The sequence below is a fragment of the Poecilia reticulata genome, chromosome 10, assembly GCF_904066995.2.
Source record: "Poecilia reticulata chromosome 10, P_reticulata-male-v2, whole genome shotgun sequence".
NCBI classification, from domain to species: domain Eukaryota; kingdom Metazoa; phylum Chordata; class Actinopteri; order Cyprinodontiformes; family Poeciliidae; genus Poecilia; species Poecilia reticulata.
The window spans coordinates 6289771-6313843 of NC_088839.1; the positions used below are offsets into that span (position 1 = coordinate 6289771).

General features: G+C 39.5%; 1 protein-coding gene across 3 annotated transcripts in view; it reads left to right on the forward strand.

Annotated features, from left to right (window-relative positions):
* Positions 1-24073, forward strand: part of il1rapl2 (interleukin 1 receptor accessory protein-like 2) — a 397523-nt gene that overhangs the window by 22824 nt on the left and 350626 nt on the right. The window contains exon 2 of one of the 3 annotated variants that reach the window (XM_081611918.1): positions 16504-16619. The exons of the other annotated variants lie outside the window; for them this stretch is intronic. The gene's annotated coding sequence lies outside the window, so the exon portion shown is untranslated. The remainder of the gene's footprint in view (positions 1-16503; positions 16620-24073) is intronic. 3 annotated transcript variants of the gene reach the window in all.

The window sequence follows — 24073 nt, forward strand, 5'->3', positions numbered from 1 at the left end:
ATATATTCATCTTTTTTATTATTATTTGCAGAGATGGAGTCAGTGATACCTTTCAATGTCACTTTGACTTGGTGAACGCTGCCAACTTTATGGCGGTGGAATGGCAGCCTGTCAAATCATCGCCAACAGCACAAACTCAAATAAACACTGTAAAAACACAAAGCCTAACCAAGTGTGTTTTACTCTTGCTTCTTGTGCTAAGAAACAAACATTACATATCTTAGTACACTGAAATAAGACAAACAAGTAACTTTTCATCAAGACGTAGGAGCTTGTTTAAGTCAATAATTTCTTAATATTGATGAAAAAGTAATACTTAAACTCTGAAAAAAGAAATTATTGTACATCTAAAACTGAATTGTTTCAAACATTCGCTCAGTGCTGAATGGATCTTCATCTTTATAGTATCATTTTTTTTTTTCTGGCCACTGAATGGAGAGGTTTGGTTTGGAAAATTTTAACTTTCATTTATGGAAGTTAATAAATATGTATCTTTTGGATGGGAATATTACCATTTTTTCACCATTTTTTCATTATTTGCAAAACAATAGCCAGCTGAAACTCAGAAGACATTTTGTCACAAATTTCTCGACACCATTAGCATTATTAGCCGCAGCTGTCACAACAGCAATAGACAGTACTGTGTAACAAGTGGAAGTAACGTAAAGCTGATCAGTTTTAAATTCACTTAGCTTTGACTTTGAGGAGAGAGATCGGTGGAAAAGTAATCTGAGCGTTTATTCCAGCAGTTTAGGGCCGAGCTGAGGAACTCAGCTTGAACAGGTCTGAGATAGACAGAGAGAGAGAGAGAGAGAGAGAGAGAGAGAGAGAGATCCTCAGCCATCAGAGGAATGTTTATGCCTCTGGCTAACAACAGCTCAGCAGACGGTGCAGGACCAGCAGGGTCTGTTCGGGCTTCTACCCCCGGGCCGGCCAGCTCACATGATCAGAAATCAGTCCTTCTCATGCTCACACACACACAAAGTACTGGGTGGGAGTGTTCCAGCTTTGTTTATATTCAGTGTACGACATGAGCCCACAACCTTACCAGAGGTACTTTGACAATATTGCTGGGAAATCTAAGAATTTATTGATACAGTGGCCCAGAATGTGTTGTATTCTATGGAGCCAGCATTCTTCCTTCCTTCCTTCCTTCCTTCCTTCCTTCCTTCCTTCCTTCCTTCCTTCCTTCCTTCCTTCCTTCCTTCCTTCCTTCCTTCCTTCCTTCCTTCCTTCCTTCCTTCCTTCCTTCCTTCCTTCCTTCCTTCCTTCCTTCCTTCCTTCCTTCCTTCCTTCCTTCCTTCCTTCCTTCCTTCCTTCCTTCCTTCCTTCCTTCCTTCCTTCCTTCCTTCCCTCCCTCCCTCCCTCCCTTCCTTCCTTCTCTTCCTTCTTTCCTCCTTCATTTGTTCCTTGCCTCCTCTGTCCCTCACTACATTCCTTTAAATGTGTCAGATCCTTATTAACTGAACCGCTCATTTCAATAAAGTAACTGTCCCTTTAATATTTAGACAGGTTTTCCTCCATCGTGTCTACGGAGTGTTTTATGTGGAGCTGATTACAAAGACTAACAAAATCCTCCGGTGGGATTGAGGAGCCTTTAGAAAGCCGACCGCTCGCCTGTTTACGTGAACATTAATTATGACTAAACCACTTGATAGTCTTCATGAAGACGAGAATACATGCATGGCAGCGCATGTACATGTGTGTGTGTGTGTGTGTGTGTGTGTGCGTGTGTGTGTGTGTGTGGGAAGATGGATTGTTCCCTCACACACAATGAAACACCACATAGGACACAGTCTGTTGTTTTTTTGTTTTTTTCTTCTCCAAAATGCACATAAACCGTTTCAGTGGGGGAAAGAACCTATTTAAATGCTAAGTAAGCGGCCCCTCCCCCCGTCCCCTTCTTTTGGGGCCAATGTCATTACACAGCCAATCTCATAAGCAGCGCCTCACAACTGGATTTGCACGTGTAGAACTTAATTACAAACGACCCGGCTTCTCTCCGCGCTGCATTCACCGGAGTATATCTATTGAAAAAGGTGCGATTGAAGCTATTACCGCTCCTGTGTGCCTGCGTGTGTGGGTGTGTGTGTGTGTGTGCGTGTGTGTGCGTGTGTGGGTGTGTGTGTGAGAATCATAATGTACTGTTTAGGTGTGTGACTCAGAGAATGTGTGTGATAAACATATTCTTTTAGCATGTGTGTGCAATAAATCTGGCCTGCAGATTATTTCTTTTGCGGGTCCCAGTGGGGCGTTGTGGTGTCAGTGAAGCAGGTTTTAAAAGCTTGTGTTGCGTTTGTGTGTGCGTGGGTGTGTCTGCGTGTGTGTACGAGTTCCCTATAGAGATGAAGACAAAAAACAAAAAAAAAACAAAACAGGAAACTCATTAAAACTTGTCAGCTTTAAAGGATTTTTACGTCAAATTCTCAGTGTTTTATGATTTAATGGTACGGAATTAATTCCTGACAGATGACTGCGAGCGAACGTGAAGGATAACATTTTGTAGTGTGTGTGTGTGCGTGTGTGTGTAGCAGAGTGTTTTCCCACCGGGGATATTGCCAAGGCAGTCCTCTTCACAGCGGCATTGTTATTGAAATGAAACATAATGTCAACTTGTGTCCTGAAGCTCATCTAGTTTACTCACGCTCGGGGATTTGGCCTTGTGAAACGCAACAGTTGTTTTATTTTTTATTTTTCCCTCCGTCTCTGTTTATTTCACCGAGTCTGCGGCGCAAAATGAGTTGGCTCTGTTCCCTTCCCGAAGAGGAGCGAGAGCCTTAGAAATGGATTACCTAATGGCTTTTTACACCGCTGCACAGTCCTTACTCTTGTACAGACAAAATTGCGCCATTTGACATCTTTAGACGCTAAGGCCGGCCGCTGGAGCTGTCGTTGTTGTAAGACACGCCAACTTGGAGGGAAGAACTAGTCACAGCTCTGACTTTGTGTGGCTCCTAGAAGAGCATTTTAGTGCTGCCATTTTAGTGAGATTTTAAAGTGGCAGCAGAAATGGATTACATATTTTATTTAACATACAGTGTGTATTTGTTTCCAGTCTGTTAATGCCCTTAGAGGGGCAGTATTATGTGTTTTCCAAGCAAATAGTGCCAATTTATAGCACAATCATGTCACTGTTACCTTCAATTGTTACAAACATGCCGTATGTTTAAAATCCGACTTAAAAGAAAGTCAACTTAAGGCTTTGAAATTGGGTCTCTGTCTCTTTAAGAAGCGCCTGCTCTGTCTGAAACTCCGCCTTCAGGCAGTCATCACAACATGGCTCCTCTATTAACCCTTTAACAACGTTTTTACCAGCGTTTCACTGAGAAGGAGCTCCTTTAATGAGCTCAGCTGATGCTCAGTTCCTCCAGGTGTCTGCTAATTGCTGCTGGCTAGTCTGAAGGAGCAGTATTATGTAAAATTGACTTTTTTGAGTTTTACATCATGTTATAATGTTATTCCCTAATCAAAAACATATCTGGAGTGTTGCCTTATTTCTTCCATGCAAGTTTGAGAAATCCTTTAGTCTCCATGGTAACCATTTGAGGGTGTCTAAATGCTGGCTCTCACAAAGCACACCTATTGCCATAAAGCTCCTCCTCAGAGCTGCAGTCTCTCCGCTCAGTGAACATTAGAGATGGGCAATATGGACTTAACGTTTTATTACAATATTTTGTGGTAATGTTGTGATAATGATATATGACAATAAACTTACTATTTTTTAAGGCAACTGTATTGCTGTGACTGGAGGACACAGCAATCAAAGCCCCACAAAAACAAATGATGCTACTGAAAAGCATTTCCATCTGTAACATGCTTATTTAGGACACAGTTTGTGGCGTGTGATTTGTGTTACTAAACTGCACACAGTAACTCCATTTAATCACATGTTTGAATTAATTAATGTTTATTGATACTTTTATTGAACAAACGGTGGAGAAAGTAGTAAAACTAAGAATGATTTAGGGAAGAAACGTATCATGATAAATGATCAACGATACGATAAACCCCTAGTGGAGATAAATACAAATGCATGACAAACTTTTCAGATTTCTATTCTTAAAAAAAAAAAGTCAAAAAAAATATTTATTTCAATTCACATCACAACTATGCGTTTTTTATATTGTCACATAAAATCTGCCCAAAATATACCCAGGTTTATTCACGCCACGTGACAATATAAAAAAAACTACAATGGTTGTGAGTTATTTTGCTAGAGTTTGAGTTAAATTCCCATTACGGCTCTATTGATAAAACTATATCACAACATTCATCAGTGAAATCAAACTCACAACAAGAAACAAGTTTGCCTGAAATGCCTCCATATCCACAAATGACCATTTTCAGCTGGAAGCCATGACAGTCGATATTTGAGCCATAAAGAATAATAATAAAAAAAAAAAACCTGCTGATTTTCTGACAACTACAGGATTGAAGGAATGCTTTTTGGAGGACAGTCTCTCTTCTAGCTTGTCACACTTCCTGACGTTTGCTCAGGCCGGCTTTAGCGTCACGTTTCGGCGGACTGGGCTCCCCTCTGGCATCGGCTTTCAGAAAGCGGGGTAAGACGTCCTTGTGCCGCGGTGTCCACGCAACTCCCTCTGCGCCTGAGATGTCCCTCTGAGACTCTTGCCAACTGCTCTCTCCAAGTATCACCGGCCTCGTGAGATCCGTCGCTATGACAGACAGGAATGTGAAGAGGTTTGTTGCAGTAGGGTGACGTGAGGCTCCTAAAGCGGGTGATGTTGTCAACACGTTTCATTTCACACTTACCTAGCTTCCCAAATGCTAAGCAAGTTTACCTTCTCAAAACCAAATGTTCTGAGAAAATACAAGAATCCACAGTAGGACTGGTTTTGTATCAGTCTATTGATAATTATTGATTCCTTTTTTGTATTAAATATCTGAAATATTTCCAAACTTGTAGCGTGACCTTTACTGTTTTATCTACAGTTTTAACTCCACTCAGTTTTTTTTTCTATCTTTAAGCAGTTATGATGCCAGGTGGTGAAACCTTAAACTGTTGCTGCATGTTGCTCAACAGATTGTTGCCACACATCCAAAGAGTAAGTAGCTGCTTTTCCACTGCAAATGTGCGCAAAACTTTGTCAACATTTTGCTAAACATTATTTAGCTAATGTCGATGTTTCCATTAAATAAGAAACGCAACTAAAATCACGCCTGAATCAGTTTGTTTACACAATGAGTTATTTAAAAACATGCCGCGTCATCATCTTCCTACCACTTTCTGTCGTCTTCGTCTTTTCTGCCAGTAGTAACATCGCATGTGAAAAAGGCTGAATAAAAGATGTGCAATTATAAAGTTGTAAATATTTGAAAAAGCAGAAGTAGAGCTTCCTACACAACCAACAAGAATGCAGCAAGTGGTTTCTGGATGGTAAATCAACAACGAAACACTTGTCTTTTCCAGCAGCCATTGTACAGCAGTAAAACCAGCTGACCAAACGTCCTGGAGCTGGGTTCGGGTTGCTAGGTGGCGGGCTAGGCTTCGCTGGGGTTGCTAGGTGAGGGGCTGCTGATTTGTGACGTTACATACTGGAGGATTTTGAAATGGTTCGTTTTCCAGACACCAAAAAACATTAGCTTATTGTCAAAAAACATTTGGGGAAAAATCTGAACTTTGAATAATAGTTTCCATTTAAAGTACAGATCTAAATCTATTTGAGAATTTGTCTCAAGATGTGAAAATTCATGTTAAGAGACAGTCTCCATGCAGTCGGTTCAGTGTCTGGATGTTCAAAGCCGGTAGAGAACGAACACTAAAGGCTTGTAAATGTGAAGGTTTTATGTCGTATTGAAGGAAGGTGGATAATTACAAATGCAGGTTTTAAATATGACATTCTAATCCATAGGTTTCATGGGGAATTCATTCATTGTTATGAATGAATATGATGCGTTAAATGTTTTACAAAACTCAAAATAAGGCAATCTAGTGTGAAAACACCCTATGAAGATGGATTTAAAGTTTAATCAATGATAGATTATTGAATATGTTATAATATTAACTGTCACCTTGGAGTATTACGCTACGCAGCTTAAGCAGTCACTATTTTCATTATCTGTTATTACATTTACTGTCCATTCAGGTCTTGACAGACACTCTGAGTGATGAATGTTTGATCAGTGGTTACAGCCAAATGTCATCATAAATTACAGTATGACAGAGTCTGAGCAGAAAAAAATTTTAGAGAGAAGATGTCACTTGTGATAACCCACCTCTTCTTTAATTGCCTCTGACATCCTCGCTGCAACTATGGCGTTGCTTTATTGGGGGGAAAAAAGTGACATTATTGCTAGAAAGATTACATAAATGTCTTTCATTGTTTGTGTGATAGTTGTAGCCAAATTAATTGTGCTGTTTTTTCTTTTTCTTTTACCTTTTAATATTATTTGTTGCAAAACTGCATTTGGATATCCTTAAGAGAGTAGTTACAGATTATTTTGTTGGGCCATGTCTATATTTAACAGAACTCTGATTGTTTTTGGTCGGAACGTGTCTAGAATCTGATTTTCCTGAGTTAGCATAACTAAACATAAAGCAAACTAGGCTAATATTATGTCAGTCAACAACCTCACATGGTTGTTGATTGACGCACCTCAAATTTTCTGGAAGGTAAAACTAACGTGCTTCAAAACAGCAGCAGAATACACAGGGTTTCCCACACAGTTTTACAAGCCTGGCGGGTCACCAGGCTTTACTTGTGGCACCACCAGGCCAAGCATTGCTTATTTACTTAAGTATTTTTAAAATGTTTGCATTTTTTAAGACTTTATAGTTGGTGTTCAGATATTAATCTTCCAGTCTTTCATTAACACATAATTATCAAGTGATATTTTCAATTTTCCTGTCAACTTTAAACATTTTTTAACTCAAAAACTCGACGGACCTCTGAATGAACGACTGCCCTGTCATCCAACCTCTGGGCTGAGCAAATTTTCTGGGGGAAACCTTGATACACTTCCATATCGACACCTTGCCTGTCCTCTAGCTACTACTCCTTTCTTCTACATGTGACAATCAGCAATACGAACTGAAAATCAATTGATTTATTACTTGTAATCTTCCCATGTTTTCAGAGGAACCGCATGAACTTTACAGGCGACACAGGAAGAATATCAAAGCTGTGAAAAGAAAATGATAAGCAGGACTCTTTATAGACTGCAGAAACATTCCGGGGATTTGGGCCGATCCTTCAGGGAATCCTGTCAGTGTAGCTGGAAGAACCCGACGGGAGAGACTGGTCCAGACCTCAGCTGCTCTGCAGAGGATAAAAACGCTGAAAGACTGTAGGAAAATCCTAAATAACCTACACTGTTTGCAACATCTTGTAATGATATACATATTATTAATGTAATACCACTGACAAAGGGCCAGTGTAAGGCTGATGTAACAACTTCTGACTTTGTATCATGTTGGCAACATGTCAGTCTGCAGCAGAACGATACAAGAAACCACGCGTCAAAAATAAAGACTCTCCACACAGCCGAGTGTAATTAAATTCCACTTTAGTGCATATAACATGGCAAATCCTTTGAAAGCTAATTACAAAGGATGGGTTGGTATTGCATAGGGAAAAGAGACATCAGAACAGCAAATTAGGCTACAAATGGCTTAAAAGATTTAGATATGGGATCAAGACAAGAAGGCAGACAAGAATAACTTTATGCAGTGGGATAAAGTAACGATAACACCCAAAGCAAAATGGCGTGAGTTGAGCCTTCTAAGCCTTACATAGAGTGAAGCGCTGGGGCCTCGAGCAGCTCACCGCGTTTTTGTGTTTAAAATGTTTAAAGTTGACGGCAAAAGTGTGAAAATATGCTTTCCACCATTTCATCAAAGAGACTCTTTAATCTGCCTTTGCTATCACTGTTACTGGTGTATAAAAATAAACAATACTTAGCCTGATGGGGGTGCAAGTAAAGCCTGGTGGCCCACCAGACTTATTATTATAAGTCTGGTTCATCCTTAGAAAGCATATCATCCTTTCTAAGGATGATATGCTTACATCATCCTTAGAAAGCTGACAATAAACAAGACACTTTTTATACAAGTAGCTGATTCTTATTGGATATTTCCACTCAGGACATTTCCATTTGCTGCTTTCCTGGCTCAGACCTTATTTTTGCGTGTCGTCCATAAAGCTTCAACAGGCCACAGCCTTTTTCAGAAGCCTGACATTAGTCTGCTTTTTCCACTCTAAAGTCAGTTTTGATGTCCATCTGCCAACATGTGGAAGTTAAAAACCTTAAAAAGAAATTTTGTTAAACTCTGAGCTGTTTGTCCGCAGTCATGAATGATGCTTTCCACTGTAATCTATCAAAATACAGGAAGTCTTCTAATCTAATAAGTTTTCAAGATGCAGCTGACAGGTAAATATATTGTTCTTACCTGGTTCAACTGGTAAAATACTTGTTTTTACAGACGCAGAAGTGCTTTTTTCCAAAAAACAGTTTTTTACGACACTGTGTTTCCAGAATCGGCGCTCTCTGAAGCTGTTCAGATAAAACAGTTTAATGAGGATCTGAGCGCCTGCTGTGCTCACATCAAGTCTTCTCAAGTCCTGATTAGGCGCCGCAACCTATAAAACTAGCCTACAGGTAGCTCAAGAAAATGTTCAGTCCTGATGAATTGAGGCAAACGGTTTTCTTTCACATGTAAGGCGGACTAGTCTTAAATTATGCTGATGGGATAAAGTCTGTTTGTAGATAAGGTGGAGAAGAACAGCTGGAGTATATGAAGTGATGCAGCCAGGAAGTGGAAACAAGTGTGCTGCTAATCGTGTGTGTGTGGGTGCAGGTGATAAATCATGTCACCGTTTAGACTCTGCTTCTGTCCAGCATCTTTCATCTCCCTCTGATTTCATTGTTCTTTGCCCCTAGTGCTCTTTTTCTCTTCCCTTCCTCTTTGTGTGTCTTTCCTTTCTCTTTAGCCTCAGTGTAACTTTTTTCCCCCTCAACTTTTCCGTTCCCATTACTGCCAGTGTCATGACCTCACCTGACATGTTGCTGCTTTGTCCAACTTAGAGAGCTGAAAGTGAAAGCACGCGGACACCAAGTCGCGGCGGGAAAACAATTTCTATTTATGTCTTTTTTCTCCTTTTTCTTTTTTTAATTCCTATTTCTTGAGGCATGTGTCAGGGTCAATGTCAAATATTCCTACCATTCAGACACTTTTGGTAAAGCAGTGACCTTTAAACTTCCTCTAAATCTTTAAAAACTTTGTGCCCTTTTTGTATACATTGTGGCAGACATAATCAACTGTGTTTTTCAGGCTATTATTTTTCAATCTATAGCCAATAAGGGATCTTTAAACTTTGCTGTTTGCTTCTTTATTTTACAAAAAAATGTTTTTAACCTCCAACCCAGCAGTGGAATCACATTTCTTGAGATGTAACTAGATATGAAGTGAAGTGTACAAAATGGGTATAAAGTCAATGTTTTTAACTCCTATATCAATTTCACAATATTGCAAATATGTTTTTCCCCCTCCTTTTATTCATGATATATATTCTAGTTAGTCATTAATAGTTGTACCTTTAAAGTATAGCCTGTGACGGTTGTGTTAGCATGACTGTTTTATTTCCAGAATATTCCATCATTTTCATTACATCCAGACCTGCCATCATACCACTGTATAGTTTTGATCTTCCACAGATGTCTGAGAAATGTTCCTTCCTCTTCGTAAAACCTCAAATGATTGCCAACCATTAGATTTGATGTAGCATAATGAGATGTTGCATGTCTGACATATTTACGTTCACAATGAAAGCTGCCATAAACAGGCAAATCAGAGAAGGGTTCTGGCCAATTTGTAGTTTAAGGGGTTTGCATTGTCTTTCTAATTTGTGCGCTGCTGAGGTTTTTGGAGCGGGACTGGAATTGTGCTGCCATATTAAAACTCATCCAGAATTAGGCCTGCCTTGACTGGATCTCAGAGAGATTGTCGGGGATCCATGTGGACCTAACCGTTTCAGCAAACACAAAACGTCTGGAAAGTAAAAATGGATCAAATCCAAAATATTTGAAAGGAATGCAGCTTGGGAAGCCGAAATCCCTAGGCGTATTGCTACTTGACATGATGCTAACTGGTGTTTGCAAATCAGAAAATCCAGGAGCGACTATATTTTCCTTGGCATTAATTGGTGAAACTTCCAAGAACTGAGATAATTAAGACTGTAGATGTTAGCTTTTGCTGTAGCGCTAAGACGGAATACTTTATTAGCTCCTGTGGTAGAGCTAAGAGGGAAGACTGTAGATGTTAGCTTCTGCTGTAGCACCAACACAGATTACTGTTGATATTAGCTTCTGTGGTAGCGCTAAAAAAAGACCATAGATGTTAGCTTCTGCGTTAGCACTAAGACGGAACACTGTTAGCTGCTGCAGTCGCTCTAAGACTATTTTCACCATGTGTGTTAGCACATATTAAGGTGTATTTGGTGTTTAAACTATGAAAACAGACAGTTGTAAGCATTTTTAAAGGGTGTCGCAAGTATTCATACACTTTAGCTATTAGTGAGTGAATGTGGTCCCTTACCCCTATAAGAACTAGGAGTCCACTGTGGTCAGATAGTGGTGGTCCACTCTTGAGTATCAGCCCGTTTTCTCACTGAGTTTTTAAAAAAGCGACTCCTGTGTGTCAGTGCAGTAGATAGAGACGGGTAGCACACAGAACAATGACAGCCCAACAGGACGGGACAGCGCTCACAAGCACTAAACAGGATCCCGCCTGTCCTATCTGCTCAGTGTGTCAGGGAGAAAATTACTACCATCCCTACTATGAGTCTTCATTTGCTAAACAGATGCTGCTCAATGCCAAATGGGTCATTAAACCAATTTAAGTGTGTGTGAGTTGTCTGCTTATGTGTTTGTACACGCTGTCTGCACTGCAGCGTACTGCCGCATGTGGTTCTTTTTTTGTGCAGTGTGTGTATGGGTATGTATTATGGATTAGTATGTTGTATTGATGAGGGCATATGGTGTTTCCATATGGGCGTGTCATGGTTTGTGAGGTCTTAATACACTGAGCCAGGCACAAAGCCAGATACTGGTCCAAGGGGCTGCCAAGAGAGGTCAGAAAACAAGTTAAAATAACAAGAGATGCATTAAGAGACTCATTTCTTATTGAATTGTGGGTCCTAAATTTGTAATAATAGAGAAATGTAAAGATGTGAGCTAAAAGGTAATCACTTCTTTAGCTTATGAAATCCCTTTTCAATGAGTTCGTCAGATGATCGAACAGAAAGGCCACAACAGCACACAAATTAATTGATTAATAAATCATAGAACTGATGCGTTTTTTTAGAAAAATATGTCAAATTCCCTCTTTTAAAGGTGAATTCTGTTTCTGCCTGAGTGAGAGCTACAGCTGGTAATCAGTGTGTTTTTAATTTCCTGTATAATCAGAACCTAACAGGGTTCCAGCCAAAGCCTCTTTTTCTGTGACTTTGAGATAATCTGGATTAGACATGCCCAGCTAGCACCAGAAGGTAACTCAAACATGTCTGCAGTGATCATTTGGGCCAAATTTGCCTCACTCACTCACTCTGGCATTTTTATTTTTTTATTTTTTATTTTTTCACCCGCCTTGGACAGTTCAGGGTTGCAGCGGGGGCTGGCACCTTTCCCAGCTGTCATCAGGCGAGACGCAGAGCACACTCTGGACAGATCGCCAGTGCATCAGAAGGCCAACACAGAGACATATGACACAGATATCCATCCTTACTGTATCTTTCAAAGATGCTTTAGGATCATTAATTGGATGTTATTGAGCATGTTTTAACAAAAAAACAAAAAAAAACTCACATTCATAGCGGATTCCAATTGCACACAAGAAACAAAGACTTTCTTGCTGCTATTCAAACTGATTTCTTTAACTTGCGACTTAATATTTTGGCAGCTTGTATTTAAAATGTATACTGTAGGTAATTTTTTCATATCCGCTACAAAAGTCTACAGGTTTACTTTCCAGCACGTTTTCTGGCTTGATGTGTTTGGAGGTTCTGCCTTCCACATGTATGCCTCAAGTGAGCGTAAATATTTTGCGTAAATGAAAACTCTAAACATTTAAAAAATATAATTTTCTGGCATTTTTCAAATAGAAATAATTTAGGTTATCCTAGCTGACCTTAAACAGGAAATATTTAGGTCAGCTTGTTTTTCGCTTGCGAGTTAATTAGCTGGTGAGCTAGCTAACTCACTGGTGCCCTTCACTTTGGTAGCTAGTGAAATTGCAGTTGTCAAACTTTGGTTTTTAAGAGCATCTTGTGTCTTTAAAATGTTTCTCTGCTTCAACACACCTGAATCAAATAATTAGGTAATAAACAGGACGTTTAACAAATAGAAATAAATTGGGTAATCCTAACTCACCTAAAACAGGAAATGTTTAGATCAGTTTGTCGTTAGCTAGCTAGTTAGCTATCTTGCCAGTGAAGTGACAAGTGTCAAACTTTATTCCTTATAGGTTTCCTGCATCTTACGGATGTTTCTCTGCTTCAAGACACTTTCATCTAATAATATTCATAAACAACACTTTTAACAAAATGAAATAATTTGGGTAATCCTAACTGACTGAAAACAGAAAATGTTTAGGTTAGTATGTTGCTAGCCAGCTAGCTTGCTAATGGAGTGATAGGTGTCAAGCTTTAGTTTTTATGGGGCTCCTGCATCTTTGAAATATGTCTCTGCTTCAACATTCCTGAAACAAATAAATAGGTCATAAATTGAACTTTCACTGCAGCCATTTGATTCAGGTGTGTAGGAACCCAGGACACATCTGGACAACCAGTCCTGGAAGACTAGAGTTTAACACTCTGAGTCAGTAAATATCTGGCTTCATGGTTTCAATTGTATATTTACGACACGTTAAATGTACAAACATGCTTTTACAGTGGTTTTGTTATGTACATGCATTATTCAGCATGAGTTTGGGAAAATTCTTCACATCACATGTTTCAGTGAGTTCAAAGCAGGAGTCTAGCACACACTGATCTCATACGTTACTAAAACACACATTTCCCAATCTTTTTTTCCTCCCCAAATATATATGTTTCATGTAGTTTGGAAGTAAACAGGTTTAAGGGGAAAAATTCCCACTTGTGATGAAATCTTGAAAGAAAAACTGCAATCGTAGGGGCGAGTGATGTGAAAAAAGGGAACAAGCACACAGAAGTGTGTTAAGACTTATCTGAATGCATAATACGTTTAAAACGTTGCCTCCCCGTATCTCTGTAAGTTATCTTTCGCTGTCGGTCGGTGGGAACAGGGCAAGTTCATTTGACTGGTTTCTTTGGCTTTACATTTTGAGCGCAGTCTGACATGTCCGTACCCGGCGGCGCGCAGGAAAAAAACCCCCAAAAAACAACTGACATTTTAATGAGAAATTGAATATTTCAACTTGCTTTCCCTAACCCTCATTAACTTTCATTATGTGCTGCCCTCAAGCCAAGCAGACTTAGCACAGCCACAAGAGCGTGTCACTTATTTGGAAACCTGCTTTTGACAGAAACGGTTTTTGTCATTGTTCCTAAATGACAGTTATTAATCCTAATCCGGTACAAAAAAAATGTAATCTGACGGCCGTACCCTGCAACTTCAATGGGTTTTAAGTTGCCTTCAGTGAACGGCTTCAGAAGCTCAGAACCTCTTCAAGATATTGCCTTCAAAGTTAAATAAGACGTACGGGGTAACGTTTCCAATTCACGTAGAATTAAAAACACGTCCTCCGTTACGATAAGGCTTCAGCTTTCACTCTCAGCTAATGTACGTGCGTTCACTGCTCTGCGTCGTCAGATTTTTGTTAGCCCTACATTCGTGAGCCGGAGCAGCCAGTCACACAGCTGACTGCAGTGATAAGAGGTGAAGCTGAGACTGATGATGCCACGCTGGCCTGAGTGGGTGAGGGCTTTTTTTTTCTTCTTCTTCTTCCTAACGTCACTGTAATCGGCGCCGAGCACGTGTGTGTGCCATTTCACTTCGCCAACTCACACACTGCGTACCAGGACACCTGAAGAGGCATACACACCCTCTCACATGCCTTCACACACAGACCACTGCGGTCTTACTGGCTCCATGCTGGATGTGATGTTATAAGAAGTGGCTTAATGGTGCCATATTGTGTCCCTTCTTCTCAGAGACACACACAGAGGCACACACACACACACACACACACAGACTTAAGACTCATACCTTTCTGAGACCACTGAGCACACACTTACAGCTGGAAATGCTACACCGCTGGAACATTACAGTTTCTTACAGATTCTAAATTTAGTCTTGTTTTATAACATTAGCATTCTGTTCCAAAACCAAATTCAAGTCATAAAAAGCTGAAGTCAGAGTGCTGGTGGCAATGACAATCAATCTAAAACTTTAAGATGATTTTACATGCATCTTTTCAGCATAAACATTATTCAACTGTATTATGAAATATTTGAATTTGCATTTTTTTTCTTCAAATAATGGTTTACTGTTTTTGTTAGCAGCTATAAATATTCAATAAGTGCACAGAAACTGTATTGATTTTTAAGTCAGTGCATTTTATAACTTTTAGAACAGTTTTTTCCATCAACTATGATTTAATCTCACCTCATCAATTTATTTATTTATGTTTTTAACATCCTATATGTACAGTGTACGCTGTATTTCACTTTATTCCAACCATTTTGCTTCATGAAGGCTCCAAACAAAATGTTTTTGGATTTGTCAAAACCAGAATGGGAAACAACTTAAAACAGAAACAAATACAAAAAAACCCATTTTGTAATAAAATCCTCCTGCTTCCCATGCTTCAACACTGTACAAACACTAATGGCTCACCAACGTTTTATTCATTTTTTACCTGACAACCGTCAGCAATGGCAGAAGTGACAGTCATATAATGACTAATGCTGGTGTCAGGATATTAAATGATAGACAGATGACTATCTAACTTACTCACAGGATGACTGACTGGGCGAGTGGCAGGTTGACTGTCTGACTTGTTGACGGGATGAATTTCCAGGAAAAAATAAAAAAAAGAAGGAAAGTTGAAGCTGTTCTGATTCTATTTTGGTGGCGCAGACTGATGTGCTGGGATGACAGAAAGGTTGACTCAGTGACTGACTGACTGAGAATGTGACCTCTCTGCTTGGTCCTGTCCACGGCCGATGTCCGAGGATAACAGCTGACTCACTGAAGGTCGTCCTGCAGCTGGCCAATCAGAGCCGAAGCTGCGGAGAAGTTGACTGTTGGACAAAGAGACTTGTTTGCATACACAGTGATACGTGTGAATTTGCCCTTTTGTTTCTGTTGTTTACATCCAGAAATCTTGTGCATCCGCACAACGCCGAAGGGTAAAAAGACGATTCTTTTACATGCCATTCACAGCTATGCTGCTCTGGTGGAACAACTCTGTTAACCAAATGAAACCTGGAGATGTTGGTGTTAGTAATGTAGTGCAGAGTGCCACAGCAAAGGGTAACGCAGAAAAACTGATAAAGAACAACTCAAAACCACTCATTCTTTTTTTCTTATTCGGCTTCTCTACACACAGACCCATTGCCATGGCGACTGACTCACAACTGCTCCATTAGGTGACAGAGCAGAGAGGGTATCAAGACTCGACACCAAAAAATACGCAAACATTTTCTGCACAGAGCAGAACATTCAGTTTGTTACAGCTTTATGTTTTCAAACCTTGATGTTTAATTTGTGATTATTATGAGCCGATTTAATCACCTTCTCTATAGATAACCAGTGCGTATATAGTCATAATACGCACTGGGTTTTTTGTAACTAAAACGAAACACACCAAATTCCACAGCACATCTACATGTTAAGTTTGTCAAAGTCAAGCTAGCCTAACTGACCTACTTACCTCTCCCTCAATATTTTTCTTTAAATCAAACCTTTTTTTGAAACGTGACAACCTTGGACTTTGTTATCTAGATGTTGTATTGTTGATCATTTCTATCAAAGCACTGCTACTATCGATCGATGTATTTAAGTATCGGCTGATCACCGATCTCACAAAATTAAGGAAATCTGCGGGCCAATAAATCTGTTACCCTTAGTTTTGAGTTATTCTTTAACAGTTTTTCTGTGTTATTTTCCCATTTGCTGTGGCGCTAATGTAGTGCACTGCATTAGTGCACTAAAGGATTCTTTAGTTCCTGGGAACTAAAGGATCCTGGGAACAATCTTTTAGTTCCCAGGATTGTTCTACTGGGGCATCACGGCTATAGATGGCATGTTAAAAAAGTCTTATTTCCCTTCTGCGTTGTGCGCATGTGCGAAAAACATCTTGCTTACTCCATCTGTCTTTTCAGTTTCTTTCTGGTTCCTCACTTCATTCCTCTGTCTTGTTTCGGTTTTCCTCCTCTTTATTCACTGTTTTGTTGTTTACGTGGACTGTCTCCACTATTTCAACTCCCGTCTTCCTTCTGACATGCTCCTTTTAGGAATAAAGTGCCCATGTTTCAAGAAAATCCATTTCTCTTTACCCAGATTATCCCATTTCTCCTCTTTGTAATGGAACCTGGATATCCACCTGATGGGATCGGATTGGAATACAATATGTTGCTGAACTGAAGGGAGCAGCAGTGGATTACGCTTTGCTAGAGGTAGCAATAAAACTCTTTTGTATGTGAAACTGTCATGTGAAAAGACACATGACTCTGGTTTTTTAACAAGGCATCGATGGGAAATAATTACTTTTGTCTGAGAGGTTTCTCTAATCTAATCTGTTCCCTCTTTTCTTTCCTTCACAATTTACCTCAAACTAAATACTCACCTAAAACAAGTCTTTCAGTTGCTCTTTGTTTCAGTTGCGCATCATTTATATATTTATATATATTAAAAAAATCTCTTCTTGAATACTGATCTTAAAAAGGTTAATGGTGTTAGCTGCAGCAGAGTCGGCAGGAACGAAAAGCACCCAGGAGCGCTCCAGAAACACTTTTCACTCACAAATATTAAAATTCTAAGAAGACTAAAAAAAACTAACTCTTGTAATAAACGTCCTGTTTAATTTTTCCTCTCCTCCTTTATTTTTTTCCTGCATGTTGCACTTTGCAATTTGAGATATTTATGGCTTTTTTCTTGTTGCACTTTTACTCGTTTCTTCCTCCTGGCGGGGGGTGGCAGGTCTGCGCCGTATACAATGGTGACCTCTGTGCTCTTAAACGTCTTATTTTCGGTGGCTGGTGACAGCGGGGGGGTTTTCTTTGTGGAGATGTGAGGAGGTGTAGCTGACAAACATCTAGAGGAGGCTGGCAGCGGCTCGGAGGAAACATAAAAATACGGATATTTTCTCTGTGTCTGTCACCGCTCCCTCCTGTGTATCCATGTATGTTGGTGTACATGTACTGTATGTTGGACTCCAGTCCAGAACAGCAGCTGCTTAACAACATGACAGAAAACTCTTCTTCTGTCTTTTCTTCAGTGACTTTCTTTCTGGATTTTGCAGTTTTCTCATTTTCTTTGTGAGTATTTAAAGTTAACTTACTGGCAGTCTCATATCAGCCCATGTCTTATTGCTTACAATACTTTTTAATAGCATGGAATACCAATGTGCTACAATTGTTGTTTTTTAAGACATGTTTCCAGACTGGTTACCTTTTAAGAACAAATATTTTCTTAACTTTTCCCAACTTTCGTATTCAGTTATGAGAGAGCAATGTGGTGAAAAAATTAAATAAAAATAAATCCTTGCAGCATTTAACTGGGTTAATTTTTCTGCTCGCGTTCTGACCAGTATTATTTTTCCGACATGCATATTTCTCCACAGAACTGTTTGACCAGAAGATTTAATACAGGAGAAATGAATGGAAGCAGCAGAAAGTCTCCATACATGTTTTACTTATGAGGTTTTAACTAAGTCGATTAGCATATAAGTTCAGTATTTAGCTCTGAGATAAATATCTAATTTGGCTGCACAGTGGTGCAGTTGGTAGAGCTGTTGCCTTGCAGCAAGAAGGTTCTGGGTTCGATTCCTGGCCCTAGTCTTTCTGCATGGAGTCTCCATGTTCTCCCTGTGTATGCGTGGGTTTTCTCTGGGTACTCCGGTTTCCTCCCACAGTCCAAAAACATGACTGTCAGGTTAAATGGTCTGTCTAAATTCTCCCTGAGTGTGTGTGTGTGTGTGCATGGTTGTTTGTCCTGTGTGTCTCTGTGTTGCCCTGCGACAGACTGGTGACCTGTCCAGGGTGACCCCGCCTCTCGTCTGGAACGTTAGCTGGAGAGGCACCAGCAACCCTCCTGATCCCACCAGAGACAAGGGTGTGTAAGAAAATGGATGGATAAATATCTAATTTGAGATTAAATATTTAGCTACTAACCTAAATATTTAGTTAGTAAACTAAATATGTAGTTTGGACATAGATATTTATTTATTGATGTAGCTAAATATTTAAATATTCCAGCTAAATGTTTAGCTTCACGATTTGCCTCCAAACCAAATATTTATTTTTGAACTGAAATGTTTGCTAACCAATACTGCTAGCATTTAGCAAGCAATCAAAAGATTTAGTTTGGACATAGATATTTAGCAAATATTAAGCTTTGAGTTAAACATTTAGCTTAATGTTAGCTAAACATTTCTTTTGGAAGTGGATATTTGATTTGTTAAATGAATATTTAGATTGCTAATTAAATATTTAGTTTGAAACTGTGACATTTAGAATAAACAAATAACACTGTGAAAATATGAGTTTGAAAACTGGATCCCTCAAGCTGACAAAGATGAAAAATATTGACAGAATTATAGCCTATTTCATTTTGATATCATTCATATTTATGTCTTACGTTATATTTTCTGGGACAGAGCTGCTGGTGGCAACGTTTTTGCGACCAACTTCAACCGATCCGATTTGGACATCAACTCAGAAAGACACGCTCGGAAAACTTGCTTTCAGGCCTCAAAAACGTCTCGGCAAACAGTCGTATCGTTCGTTCCCTTGGATGTTTTCCTCTGCGGCTCAAGCCTCCTCGCCATATTACAACTTGAAGTGTGGACATATGGCTCACTCCACCGCGCGCCCAGCCAGTTCTCCTGCTCTCCTCATCTGTCCCTTCTGGATCCAGATGAGGAGGCCATATGCTGCTCAGACGTAACCTCCGAGAGGAGAGGAGAGGAGAGAAGAGGAGAGGGACGAGCCGCTCTGCCGCCCCGCAGGGGGAAACGGCGCTCTGCCTCTTCATCTTCTCTCCGCGGTTGAGGGAGCCAGAAAGATGGTGAAGGAGGAGAAAAAGGAGGAGCAGGAGGAGGAGAAGAAGTGGAGAGGGGTGAGCGTTCTTGGCACATGCTCTCCTCTCTTCTTCTGCTGGCAGACAAGCCATCTGACACAAGTGATTACTCATCTCATTACAGTCAGCGCTTAACCTCTGTGTGTGTGCTTGTGTGTGTGTAGGGCAACAAACTGCCTCGTATCGACTCTGTGTTGCATAAACACGGACATGTGACTGCTCCTTGTGTTTGAATTGACCTCTTCAGTCGGAACCGTTGTCCACCAAACAAACAGACTCCAGGAAATACTTGATGGTGTGATATTTGATCTGACTAAGTGCGGGTTAAGTGTGTTTTACAGTGCAGGGCGGCTGTTTTAGTCGTACTCTGATGGGTTTTTAAGTCGTGTGTTCACATGGCGTTCAGGGGGAAGTCCTGGGGCTCGTTGTGTCATTTGTGTTGTTGCATTTAGGGTTTCCCCCAGAAAATGTGCTAAGCCCGGTGCTCAGGGCGCTATGGCAGTCATCCAGTCTCCTGTAGTGTTTTTGAGTTTAAAAATATTTAAAGTTGATAGGAAATTTGAAAGTATATGGATTTTTGGAAGACTGGAAGATTAATACCTAAACACCAACTATAAAGTTTTAAAAACGGGAATAATTAAAAATGTATTAATTAATTAAGCACAAGTAAAGCCTGGTGGCCTGCCAGGCTTAAAATACACTGGGGGTGACTTTTGATTTTATGTTGTAGCCTTTACATTTTGTTGAGTCTTGTGAGCTGCTGTGCAGTCAAACCCCTTCGTGTGTCTCATGAATTGTCACACTACTACAGCAAATTTCAATGTATTTTGCTAAAATACTGCAGTGGAGATGTTTTCCTTTAGTGGGAATAGAAAAGTGATCAACATTAATAGGAAGATGAATAGAACTAAATACAGGCCCATCCTTGTAAAAGAACCTGTTAGATATATGTGGTTTTAATAGCTGTAAAAAAAAGTTTCCAAATATTTATTTACCAAAAATGTTAAGATGATTATCACTTCAGAATGCTGAACTACTTTGTGTAGCTCTTTCTTGAATCTATTTCCATGGTGGAAACTGACCACCAGAGATGACCAGTCAGATACAGCTCTCCTTGTTTTACCTCAGTAGTTCTCCAGACTTATTTTTTTATCACAGCCTTAATAGTCCAGAACACAACTGTAATAATTTTCATATCTGAAATCTTTCATGAGGTGTCAGACTTTTGGACTCCCATGGATTAATACCAGGTGTAAAGAAAGCATGAATAGGAAACGTTTCTCAGACAAAATATTCTCCCGTGGTTCTTCAATCATGGTGTTTGACGATGAAACATAACATAAAACTGTTACAAAATACAAGTCATTGTATGTGGTCTGATACTTTTTGACACGCAGCATGACTTTAAAAGTAATTTTCTGGAGGAACTTTCCGTCACGAGTATGCAGATGTTATGATTTCTTTTTAAGAGAAGCACTGCGAGGGTCGCCCCTCACTTCGGAATTTTTATTATGCCGAAATGATTGAAAAGGTAAATTTAAGATTTAAAACAAGAGTTAGTGTACAATAACAGCTTCTCATTGCGTTCAATAGACGTTTTTGATACAGGGTTTATAGCTCTTCCCAAGTGTTCTCTTGTTTGTTTAATTTACCTAGTTTGAGTTTTAACCCCAAAATACATTAAGGGAACAAAAAATATACATTTTATTTGTACACAATCTGCATCTCCAGGTTTCATTTGAACAGAACAGACATGTTCTACTATGGATATGGATGGCATGTAACAGAATTGTCTTTTTGCCCTTCTGCATTGTGCAACTTGCATCATGTCTGTCTCCATTGAGGTTATCTTAAAAAAATTATTTCCAGTTTCCCTTTAGCAAAACAGGAGCCAAGCAGTGTGGTTTCTGACCAGAGCAAATGTTAGACTTGTCACTAGTGGCTATTAGTTACTATTTATTTACTTAGTTGTTTTGAAGGAACTCCTTTCTCTTAATCTTGCGTTCACACAAAAAGCATTACATGGGTCTAAACCGCATCTGAAGCTTTAAGTTCGGCACTTGTGCACTTTTAGTGTGTTCGCTGTGAGCGTCATGTGCGTCTGGTTTACATTCAAAGACTCTGTGGAGCGTTGGATGCGCTTGATGCATCCAACGCTCCAAACAGTTCAAATTGCGTCGCACTTTGAACTGCTCGAAACGAGCCGCAACGGCCCACAATGCTCCTCCAAAAGCGATGCTCAAAAAGCGTTTGGTGTGAACGCTCCATTAGTTTGTCATTTCTAATGTTTGTCCATTTTAAAGGCAGCATCTTTAACTTTCTTTTTACACATCCCATAAAAACGTTCCTCCAGAATTCCACTTCAGGGCACAAAGAGCGGTCAACCTACAGCCGGATGTGAATTTTCTTTTGCCCTTTGGCCGACACAGTTGGTGAACCTGAGATTTGGTCCTGTGAACTGAGGCAGGTCTCGTCGTACTCTAGCCGTCACAACAAAGTACCCTGATTGCCAGAAATACCCTGGGGGGATTTTTCAGATTCGGACACCTCCAAGATCTTCCTTCAGTTTAGTCACTGGGCGGTTTGCACACTGACGTGACAAAACAGATGAAGGGAAGAGACAGAACTCCCCCTGTGTTGTTTGGCAGAGGGCGAAGTTGGTGGATGTTCAACTGTATGAAGTTTAACTGCCAGCGTTGTGTACTGAGCTGTCAAAAAACACACTGGATGCACAGATTAGGTGATGTAGCAAACTTTTCAAACTCTGAAATTACACTTTGTTTTCTAAAAAAGTTCTGAAAAGAAATTCTTTCTTTTTTTTTTCCCAGAAAAAAATTTCAGTAAAATTTTCAGAAGTTTTCAGAAGATTTCTGAAAAATTCAAAAATGTTTTTCTGCAAAAAAGAAATGAATTTTGCTTTAGAAATTTTATTTCAGAAATTTTTTTGAAAAAAAAAAAAAAAAGAAAAAGGATCATTTCTCATTTTGAAAAGGTTGCTACTTCACCTAATCTGTGTATTCAGTGTGTGTGTGGTTTTTTTTTTTTTAGATTTTCAGCAGACATTTGCTACTCCGTTTTTGTTTAAACCTCTATTTACAATGGCCCTAATATGTCATCATAGGTTTAGGTTATGAAACACCATCCTAAGATTTTTCAATTGTTTTGCTAATCTGACTTCTTGGCCTGTTTGTAAACACATTATTTCAAAGGAAACTAACTCTGCCCATCAATAAGGTGAAATATGCTGTTTGACTATGATGCGGAGGTTTGCCTTCCATTAAAAATCTGTAGTAAGACTTGAAAATTGATGTCCAAAGATGTTCTCCATCCAACATGTCTGTCTTCTCTTCAACTGTTTTTTTTTTCAGCTGAGACATTTATTTCTTAATGGCTCAAGAAGACCAGCAGCTGCGATTGCAGTAAAATGTTGTTCTGCAACGTATTGACTCAAAATGCATGATGTAAAGCTAAAATAAGTCAATTTTACATAACATTTCCCCTTTCAGTATCAACTGCTGTGTTAATCCTATCAAAGTAGATCAACACCTAAATGAGCACTTTTGCCCATTTCTGGGTTTGGTTTGACTGATTATTTGTCTGTACTCTTGTATTCCAAAGCAAAACACCAAAAATGGAAAGAAAAAAAGTGAGTAAAATGCTGAAAGCATAATTGCGCTGAAGATGAAAGCCACAGCTTTCCATAGAAAGAGATAACAGAAAGAAAACATTTGAGCGCAGCCTTTCTGCTTCGCCTGTACCTCCCAACACAAGTCAAACTCAGCACTTCATGTGAAGTGGCTCGTTTCTCTGCTGTGATTTCCATCTCCATTTGAAAAGGGCCTCAGATACATTAGACGTCAGCAGAAAAGCTTTATATGATGGCAAATATTAAGAAGAAGAAGGAGAGAAAGAAGAGGGGAAAAAAACGCTGCTTACTCACACCGTCAATTGTGGCATTCTGGTTATTTCTCATTCTTCATTTCAAAAGCAAAAGATGAGGGTTTTCCCCATGAAAGTGTTTTGCTGTTTCAAGTTTTTGATGCAGAGAGAAGGAAAAAGCGAACGTTTCAAAAGACTGCCACACAGACAGTTTCTGCGCTTTGAATACAGCAAAGCTTACAGCGGAGGTTTCCTGGCAGCTGAGGTTCTTCGTAACTGATGGCAAAAAAAAAAAAATCTAAACTAAACAATCAAATATTTACCGTTTTCATTAATCCATGTTTTCTCTGTGCAGATTTAAAAGAGATGGCGTAAGACAAAAAATCAATAAACAAAAGAAAAAATAAGATGGAAGATGGAAATAAAAATCAGTCCATGTTGAGTTTTAGATTTGCCGAGTTCTCCAGATTTCTTCTGGAGAATATCTTAAAGGGGAAGTGAAGATTTTATGAAATGGGTTCTGGTCCGGTGAATATATGATGTATTTAAAGGGGCAGTATTAAGCAAAATAGACCTTTTTTTGGTTTTACGTCATGTTATTATGTCATTCTCTCATAAACATACGTGGAGTGTTGCTTTGAATTTTTTAAGCATGTTTGAGAAATCCTTTAATCTCCATGGCAACCATTCAACTGTGCAAAACCCCTGGGTGGACCTAGCTCCGTCTTCGAGGACGAAGCTCCTCCTCAGAGCTGCAGTTTCGAGGTTTCTGAGACTTCCACGACTCCCCCAACCAGCTCCTTCAGACTAGCCAGCAGCAATTAGCAAACACCTGGTGGAACTGAGCATCAGCTGAGCTCATTATAGGAGCTACTTCTCAATGACACGCAGGTAAAAACATTGTTAAAGGGTTAATAGAGGATTGTGATGACTGCCTGAAGGCAGAGCTTTA